The 7,867-nt window shown below is 43.6% G+C and overlaps 1 pseudogene across 1 annotated transcript; it reads right to left on the minus strand.

Moving 5' to 3' along the window:
* Positions 1-4,287: 4,287 nt before the first annotated feature.
* On the minus strand, positions 4,288-4,919 carry LOC308418864 (farnesyl pyrophosphate synthase-like; annotated as a pseudogene). Its single transcript has one exon. The product of its transcript is annotated as a farnesyl pyrophosphate synthase-like (transcript).
* Positions 4,920-7,867: the final 2,948 nt, after the last annotated feature.

Genomic DNA, 7,867 nt, shown 5'->3' on the forward strand with positions numbered 1-7,867 from the left:
GGATGTGGTTATCTTTCAGCATCTGTCAGTCTAGCAAAGTGGACAACTAGCTGTCAACCAGGGGACTTGGATTTTTCTATTCCCCTCTTGACCTCAGAGTTATTCCTGACTTGTCATTTCTTCTAACACCCTCTCACCAGGTAGGAAAGAAAGAAGGTTTTAGGAGGCAAGGAGTACAGGTCTCTTTAAACTACTTCCTGCTGATAAATAGCAGCACTGAGTTCCTTGGGGGCTAGACCAATATTCATAGTCAGGATATCTCCAACTTCTTCTCGGCTCTTTTCTCTAGACCACCAGCACCAGCAGAAACAGCATGATGCAGCAGGAAGACCTCCTGTAGCTGCACCTCCTCCACCTTCTCCTTTTTTCTGAACATACCTACCCACTCCCTCGAGTGTGCCCCTTGGGGCTCTGGCATTTATATTCTCCCCAGACTCCTCAGAGTTAAGCTATCTGTAGCTGGTAGAATCAGACCTCTGCCAGAGCATGCACAAGGCAAATTGTCTGCTGCTGTGGAAAATCAGAAGCAGCCCCATAACCCACAACTTGGATTAAAATAAAAGCATGTTTATGTAACATACGTGGGGTTTTAAAGAAACCAAAATTCTCACTACCCAGCCTATTGTGAGTGGTACCGCTGCTGGACAAGTGGATGTGGGTTATATAAGAAAGCAGTCCGAGCAAGCCAGTAAGCTGAATTCCTCCTTGGTCTCTGCTTTAGTTCCTGCCTCTGCATTCCTGTCTTGGGTTCCTGCCTTGCCTTACTTGTTGATGGATTGTAAGCTGAAGCCAAATGATCCTTTTCTTCCCTAAGCTGGGTTTGGTCCTGGTGTTTATTACAGTGATAGAAAATAAACAAAGATGGTGTATGTAACAAATACACCATCTGTGGGACGGTATGCATGCAGGTGTGCACAACTGTGACTATGTAGAGATCAGAGACCAAAAGAAGAGGTTGTATTAAAAGACCCCCGAATTGGGGAAGCCCCTCACTCTAGTACCAGGAGAACACGAACCCAAGAACTCACAGAGAGCCAATCTTGCTGCAATCAGGCAAGAGGTTTATTGGGGGGGGGGGCAGAGCTCTGAGGACGACACATATCTCATGCAGGAGATAGAGGAGTTGACCCCAAACTCAATTAGGGGGACATATTTATAGGGAAAATTACATAAGCAGTTAGCAACAGGTGCATAGCAATCTCATTGGTTCGTTCAAATTGGCACATTCTTGTCTATTCAACTCTAGGCCACCCTGTTTTGGGGCACACTGACCTTCATACTAGTTTTTCTCAGGACTGCAGTCAGACCTTATCAAGACCAGGTGGTTTTTGTTCTCAGCCTTGAGACATACTTGTCCTCAAAGCAGGGTTAGTGGGGCTAACTTAAAATTTCAACTTTTTCAAGATCACTCAGAGCTGAATTATAGGGTTTTATGATACACAAGGCTTATTTCATGAGTTTCCGGAATCCAAACACTGGTCCCATGACTGCAGAGAAAGCACTTAACTACTGAGCCATCCATCTCTGCGGCTGGCTCCAGATAGAATCTTCCACAGAGCGTGAGCCATTCATTTGTCTGACTGGCCAGTGGGCTTCAGCAAGCTACCTGTCTTCACTGCCCTAGTGCTAAAAGCTAGACTCCTGACACGGTGCCCAGACTTTACATGGGTTACTTGCATTTCCGTGCACACACTTACTGAGCCCTTATGCTGCAGGTCTCTACCTCTGTGTGGTCTGCGTATCATGAAGAACCCTCTGTAAACCAGCCTCTGTTCCTTTCTCCTTCAGGCAACTGATCTGATGTAACTCATGCTGAGGCCTAGATGGAGGGAGTTAATACGAAGTGTCAGTGTCAAAGTGTCAGTGTCAAAGGAGACTGGCTCTTGACTTTCTTGCACTGTGTTTTCATGAGCCCAGAGTGTAAATAACCTCCCCACTTGGCGGCAGGTCATTGAAGTGCACACCTAACTTTATGGCTGATACGAGATAACACAAAGTTCATGGCAGAAAGTTCTCCACATCTTCACAGTTACCTGTCATTGCATTGTTGCAGTAAATATTAAAATTGATGGCTTATCTCTTTATCGGCCCCCCGAGGTCTCACTCTGAGGAAGCCGCTCTAGTATGGGGCTGAACACATGGACTCTGTCACTTGGTCCAAAAGCTGCCCTCTCCTGGGGATTCCTTTCCCAGGCACTTCACTCCACCCACCCTGCTGATTTGGCCCCGGGTGGATACGACCACCCTGGCGTTTTCTTTCCTCCACAGCCCGGCACAAACACGACTCCAAAGCTCAATAGCTTTTCAAGCAGGTTTATTAAAGTCTCAATCTACAAACCCTCTACACAATATGATTAAATCCAACAGACAAAGGTACAAACTGCCCTTCCATATTCGATAAAAGACCCATAGAATCCTTTAAAAGATTCATATTTACCTGTCGCCAATACAGCCAACAGGATTTAGGTTAGCTTTCTCCAGCTCCATCTTGATTTCTCTCCTTCTCTCTGCCCCCTCTTTCATTTTCCTACCTTTTCTCCTCCTACCTCTCCACTGTCCAATCATGTATCACCCTAATATCAATCTACATTGCATGACTGGATATATAATCTTTTAAAATTTCAAAATATATTAAAATGTGTGTGTGTGTGTGTGTGTGCATGTGTGTGGGTGTGTGTGTGTGTGTGTGTGTGGGTGTGCCTGGTGCCCATAGAGGCCAGAAGAAGGCGACACATCCTTCAGAACTAGAGGTACAGTTGTGAACCACCACCCACATAGACACTAGCAACTGAACCTGGGTCTTCTGGAAGAGTAGCCAGTGCTCTTAAAGGTGAGCTAACTCACCAGCCCTGCATGTATAATATTCATAGTACCAACCCAGGAAATCTCAGAAAGGTGAGCAAGCTTAGCAGCGGGGCATGGGAGAAACTCTGGAAGCCGATGTATGAGGAAGGACTCTGGGAAAGATAAATCCATTATCTCATGATGGGGATAATTACTCCTCCCATCTCCTTAGCATAAATCAGCTTTTCTGATTCTTCCTGGGTAGGTGACTGACAGTCGTAGCTAGAGTAACTCTTAAAGGAAGAGTTATTTTGACCAGGATGAAGCTTTCACTCAATGGGTCTCAACAAATCCTTGAAATTTCCACCTTTTATATGATAATTTAAATCTTGCGGGGACAACTATCATGCTTTTCTTGGAAGGTGGTGCACCAAGAGGCCCATTAGGAAGGAGGTGCATCTTTAGTGGCCTCCAATCTCTATTTAGCTACTGAACACTGGGTGAGTTATATGGAAACTCTTACTAGAAAGGATCTAACTGAATGATTTCCTTTTATGTATGTGGGCATTTTACCCACATGCATATCTTTGTGTCACATGCAGACCTGGTGTCCACGGAGGCCAAAGAGGGATAGTTATTTAAAGGACAAAAAAATTCTAAAAGTGGTGTTTAGCTTTATGATCTGGTGTCCTTAATTTGGGTTTAATAATCTATGGTTTATCTCAGTACTCAGGAAGCAGAGGCAGAGGATCTCTGAGCCCGAGGCCAGCCTGGTCTACAGAGTGAGTTCCAGGACAGCCAGGATTGCACAGAAAATCCCTGTCTCAAAACCAACAAAAAAGAACAAAATGAAACAAAACCAAAAACCCTAAGCCCCCTCAAAGTTTAAAAATCTCTTCTAAGACTCAAAGCAATTTCTCTTAATTGTGAGCCTGTAAAATCAAAAAGCAAATTATATACTTCCAGCTAATAATGGCACACAATATTTATTACTACCCAAGCAGAAAGGATACATGATAAGGAAATATTGGACCAAAGACCAAAAATCCAGCAGGGCAAACTCCAAATCCTATAGCTTACTGTCTGAAGTCTAAGGGCTTAGAGGTCTTATAACATCTTTCTTTCTTTCTTTCTTTCTTTCTTTCTTTCTTTCTTTCTTTCTTTCTTTTTCTTTCTTCTTTCTTTCTTTTTCTTTCTTTCTTTCTCTCTCTTTCTCTTTCTTTCTTCCTTCCTTCCTTCCTTCCTTCCTTCCTTCCTTCCTTCCTTCCTTTTTTTTGACCTACTTCCATTCCCCAAAAGCAGCTCTCCTCGGCATGGATTCCACGGCTCTGGCATCTCTAACATCTTGGAATCTCCAACACAATTCTAACTTCTCTTCCACATTTCAACACTGTGGCCTTTCTGGGTGTTCCATGCAGGGAGGGACAACCCGGCCATGTTCCGGGCCTGTCTCAGTGTCTCTGATGAAACACCATGACAAAAGCAACTTGGGGTGGGGAAGGTTTATTTGAAAGAGCAGAAAACTGTCTGGTACTTGACTATATTTTTGTACCTCTTTTCAGTGAATCTACCAACATTCACTTGGCCCCGGGGTGCTGTGATGAGGTCGAGCGTCTGCCCGATCTCGGTCTGATAGGAACTCTGTAGAAAGAGCTCCAGCAGGTTCAGGTAGTAGGGCTGCTCCCTGCAGTAGAACTTCAGCAGGCGGTAGATGCAGGCTTCCAGAAGCAGAGCATCAGTGATGGCGTCCAAGCCTATGCCTGGCTTCTGATACCAGCAGATCTGCCCCAGGCGAGTGAGGGAAGAGTCCATGACGTCAGCTGACACAGGGAAGAAGGCCTGGAGCAGCTCTACACACCAGCCCAGTCAGGGCTCGCTGCAGACTCTCAGCATCCTGTTTCCTTGGCTCCACCAGCTCCTAAAAGGCTTGTACCACCGTCAAACCCCGATTGTACTTGCCGCCTACAGCATTGTACTCCAGGACCTCCTTGAGCCGGGTACACCCCTGTCTCTGGGCGTCCCAGCTCATCCTCAGTCAGCACCTTGACGATCTGAGGGAAGTGCTAGATGAAATTCTGCTTTTCTTGGTTATAAACATCTAATTTCTGGTTCCCATTCATTTTGATAGAGGCGCTAAATGCTATGTGCTTCAACACGGATTCTCCCGGGGTCAAAATTTATTTATTTAATGTATGAGTTGTGTTCTGAAGAGGGTATCGGATCCCATTACAGATGGGTGCAGACCATAATGGTGGTTATAGGGAATTGAACTCGTGACCTGTGGAAGAGCAGTCAGTGCTCTTAACCACTGAGCCATCTGTCCAGCCCTTATGTCTGGATCCTTAAGTATTTAAATTTTTTTCATTGTTGGCGCAGCTTTCCTCTCCACTGTTGATTATTATCTTGGAAATAAAAGTTATATTTCACTTTTAAAATATTTCATTTTTAAAATCTTATTATTGTGTATGTAAGTGACAGGAGACAGGAAGAAAGAAGAGGGAGAGAAATAGAAAAGGGAGTGTGGTGTGAAAAGTAGAGAAGAGATCTCTCAGTGGTTAAGAGCACTGACTCCTCTTCCAGAGGTCCTGAGTTCAAATCCCAGCAACTACATGGTGGCTCACAACCATCTGTAATGGGATCTGATGCCCTCTTCTGGTGTGTCTGAAGACAGCTACAGGTGTACTCACATACATACATTAAAAAAAATCAAGAATCTACATAATGCAAATGAATAGCCTTTAAAAACTGATAAAATCTGTATTTATGGTTACATACCAATATTCTCAACAAACTAAAAGGCAAGGTACAAAGGTACCTTGAGTGTGAAATCTCTAAACACATTTGTTTAGATAAATATGAAGAAAGCTTCCTCAAAATAAATAGCAAAGCCAGGGTGTGGTGGCACAAGCTTTTAACACCAGCACTCAGGAGTTTGAGGCCAGACTGCCAGTTCCAGGACAGCCATAGTTACACTGAGAAACACTATCTTGAAAAACCAAAACTAATCAACAACCAACCAACCCAAAAAAAAAAAAAAAAAAAAAAAGGAGAGAGAGAGAGAAAGAGAGAGAGAAAAGCCCCAACAAGATAACCACAACAACCACAAAGTTCATAGCAGCTCTATTTATAACAGCCAGAAGCTGGAAAGAACCCAGATGTCCTTCAGTAGATGAATGGATACAAAAATTGTGGTGCATTTATACAATGGAGTACTACTCAGCCACCAGAAACAATGACTTAACCAAATTCTTAAGAAAATGAATGCATGTAGAGAATATCATCCTGAGTGAGATAACCCAGTCACAAAAGAACAGACATAATATGCAGTCACTGATAGTGGGATGCTAACCCCAGAGGCCCAGACTGCCCCAGCAAGAACTCACAGACTGTGTGAAGTTCAAGAAAAAAAGAAAACAAAACAAAACAAAATTATATGTATATAAATAATATAATAAATCATGATTTATAATGTAAAAAAAAAAAATAACCACAACAAAAACACTAACTCTTGCTAGTGGTCCTTTTGTGTGGAAAATTATTTTTAATTATTGTAGCTTAAAAGTACATGACCCACGAGGAGTTAAATGGCATCTTTAAGCCAATAAGCTTCAAAGCAGATGTTCAGGCATCAAAACAATATCCTTTAAAAGGACATTTGGGAACCATTGGTGCATCTATAAAGGAAATGCCTTGGAAAGGGGCACCCTTGTGCAAGAGCCTAAGGGAAATCATTTTAATACCTACATTTTGTTAGTTACTTAGTGTGTGTGTAGGAGGTCAGAGGACCACCTGCAGGAGTCAGCTCTTTCCTTCCACCACGTGGTTCTGGGAATCAAACTCGGGTCAAACAAGCCTTTACCTGCTGTGCCACTGTAACAACCCCCAGATAACTTTAAGAATGGCAAGGACACATTTCTGGAGATCACATTAGGCAGATGTTTCTCGTATACCTTCAAGCACTGTCAGCCTAGGGAGAGAAAAGCTGCCTAGAGAGGCTTTGATTAAAAATTTGTTATTAGTATTTATTGTGTATACAGTGTTCTGCCTGCATTTATGCCTGCGGACCAGAAGAGGGCACCAAATTTCATCACAGATGGTCATGAGCCATCATGTGGCTGGTTGCTGCGGATTGAATTTAAGATCTATGGAAGAGCGGCCAGCACTCTTAACCTCTGAGCCACCTCCCCATCTTCCCCTCTTTAAGACAAAGTCATTTTGCAGCTCTGGCTGTCCTAGAACTAACTCACTCAGTACATCAGGTTGGTGTGAAACTCATAGAGATCTGCCTGTCTTGCCTCCTGAGTGCTGGAATTAGAGACATACACCATCACTCTGCTAGAGAGGTTTTTAAAAGAACCAGAGAGATTGGGAGGCAATTTTGAATACGACACTAAAATGTATATGGTGAACTAGAACTGCCAATTAAACTCCACTATCAAATTAATGATCTCAGTTATATCAGTGAGGGATCCTTGCATCAGGATGGGTGTGGTCACAAACATAAAACCGTGTGCAGTATCCTTATTACATACAGTTCTTAGTATCCACTAGGACTGCTCAATGAATTTCACGCCGTGGTCCTGCACCGCCGCTGCCTATTTAAATAAGCTGAGAGCTTCAAAAGAAATCCCGATGCGCCATCCTAGAAAAGGCAAATCTGTACATTGCTTACTGGCTGCCTGGGACTGGAAGTAGACAGAGGGAGCAACTGCAAAAGGGGTTTACGTAAACACTCTATAGTTCGTGTGGGGTGATGGCTGCACAATTCTGCAAGCCTCTAAAGAAAAAAAAAAATCACTGAATCCTGTATTCCGAAAGAGGTACACTGACAGCTGAGCTCCACTTTGAGATTCTTTAAGACTTGGTTATCTAGAATGGTAATGGCAGGCAAGGTTTATGGTTTATGGTCTGTCTCTTGGTTGACAGGATGGTTCAGTGGCTTGCTACCAAGCCTGAAAACCTGAGTTTGAACCCACATGGCAGAAGAGCTCTGGCATCTCAAAGTTGTCTCCGCTCCTGTATGCACAGCATGGAATGCGCAGGCCCACACTCATACACTTGCCTAGTAATAATGTGCTTCTAG

The sequence above is a fragment of the Micromys minutus genome (genome assembly GCF_963924665.1).
Source record: "Micromys minutus genome assembly, chromosome: 3".
NCBI lineage: Eukaryota > Metazoa > Chordata > Mammalia > Rodentia > Muridae > Micromys > Micromys minutus.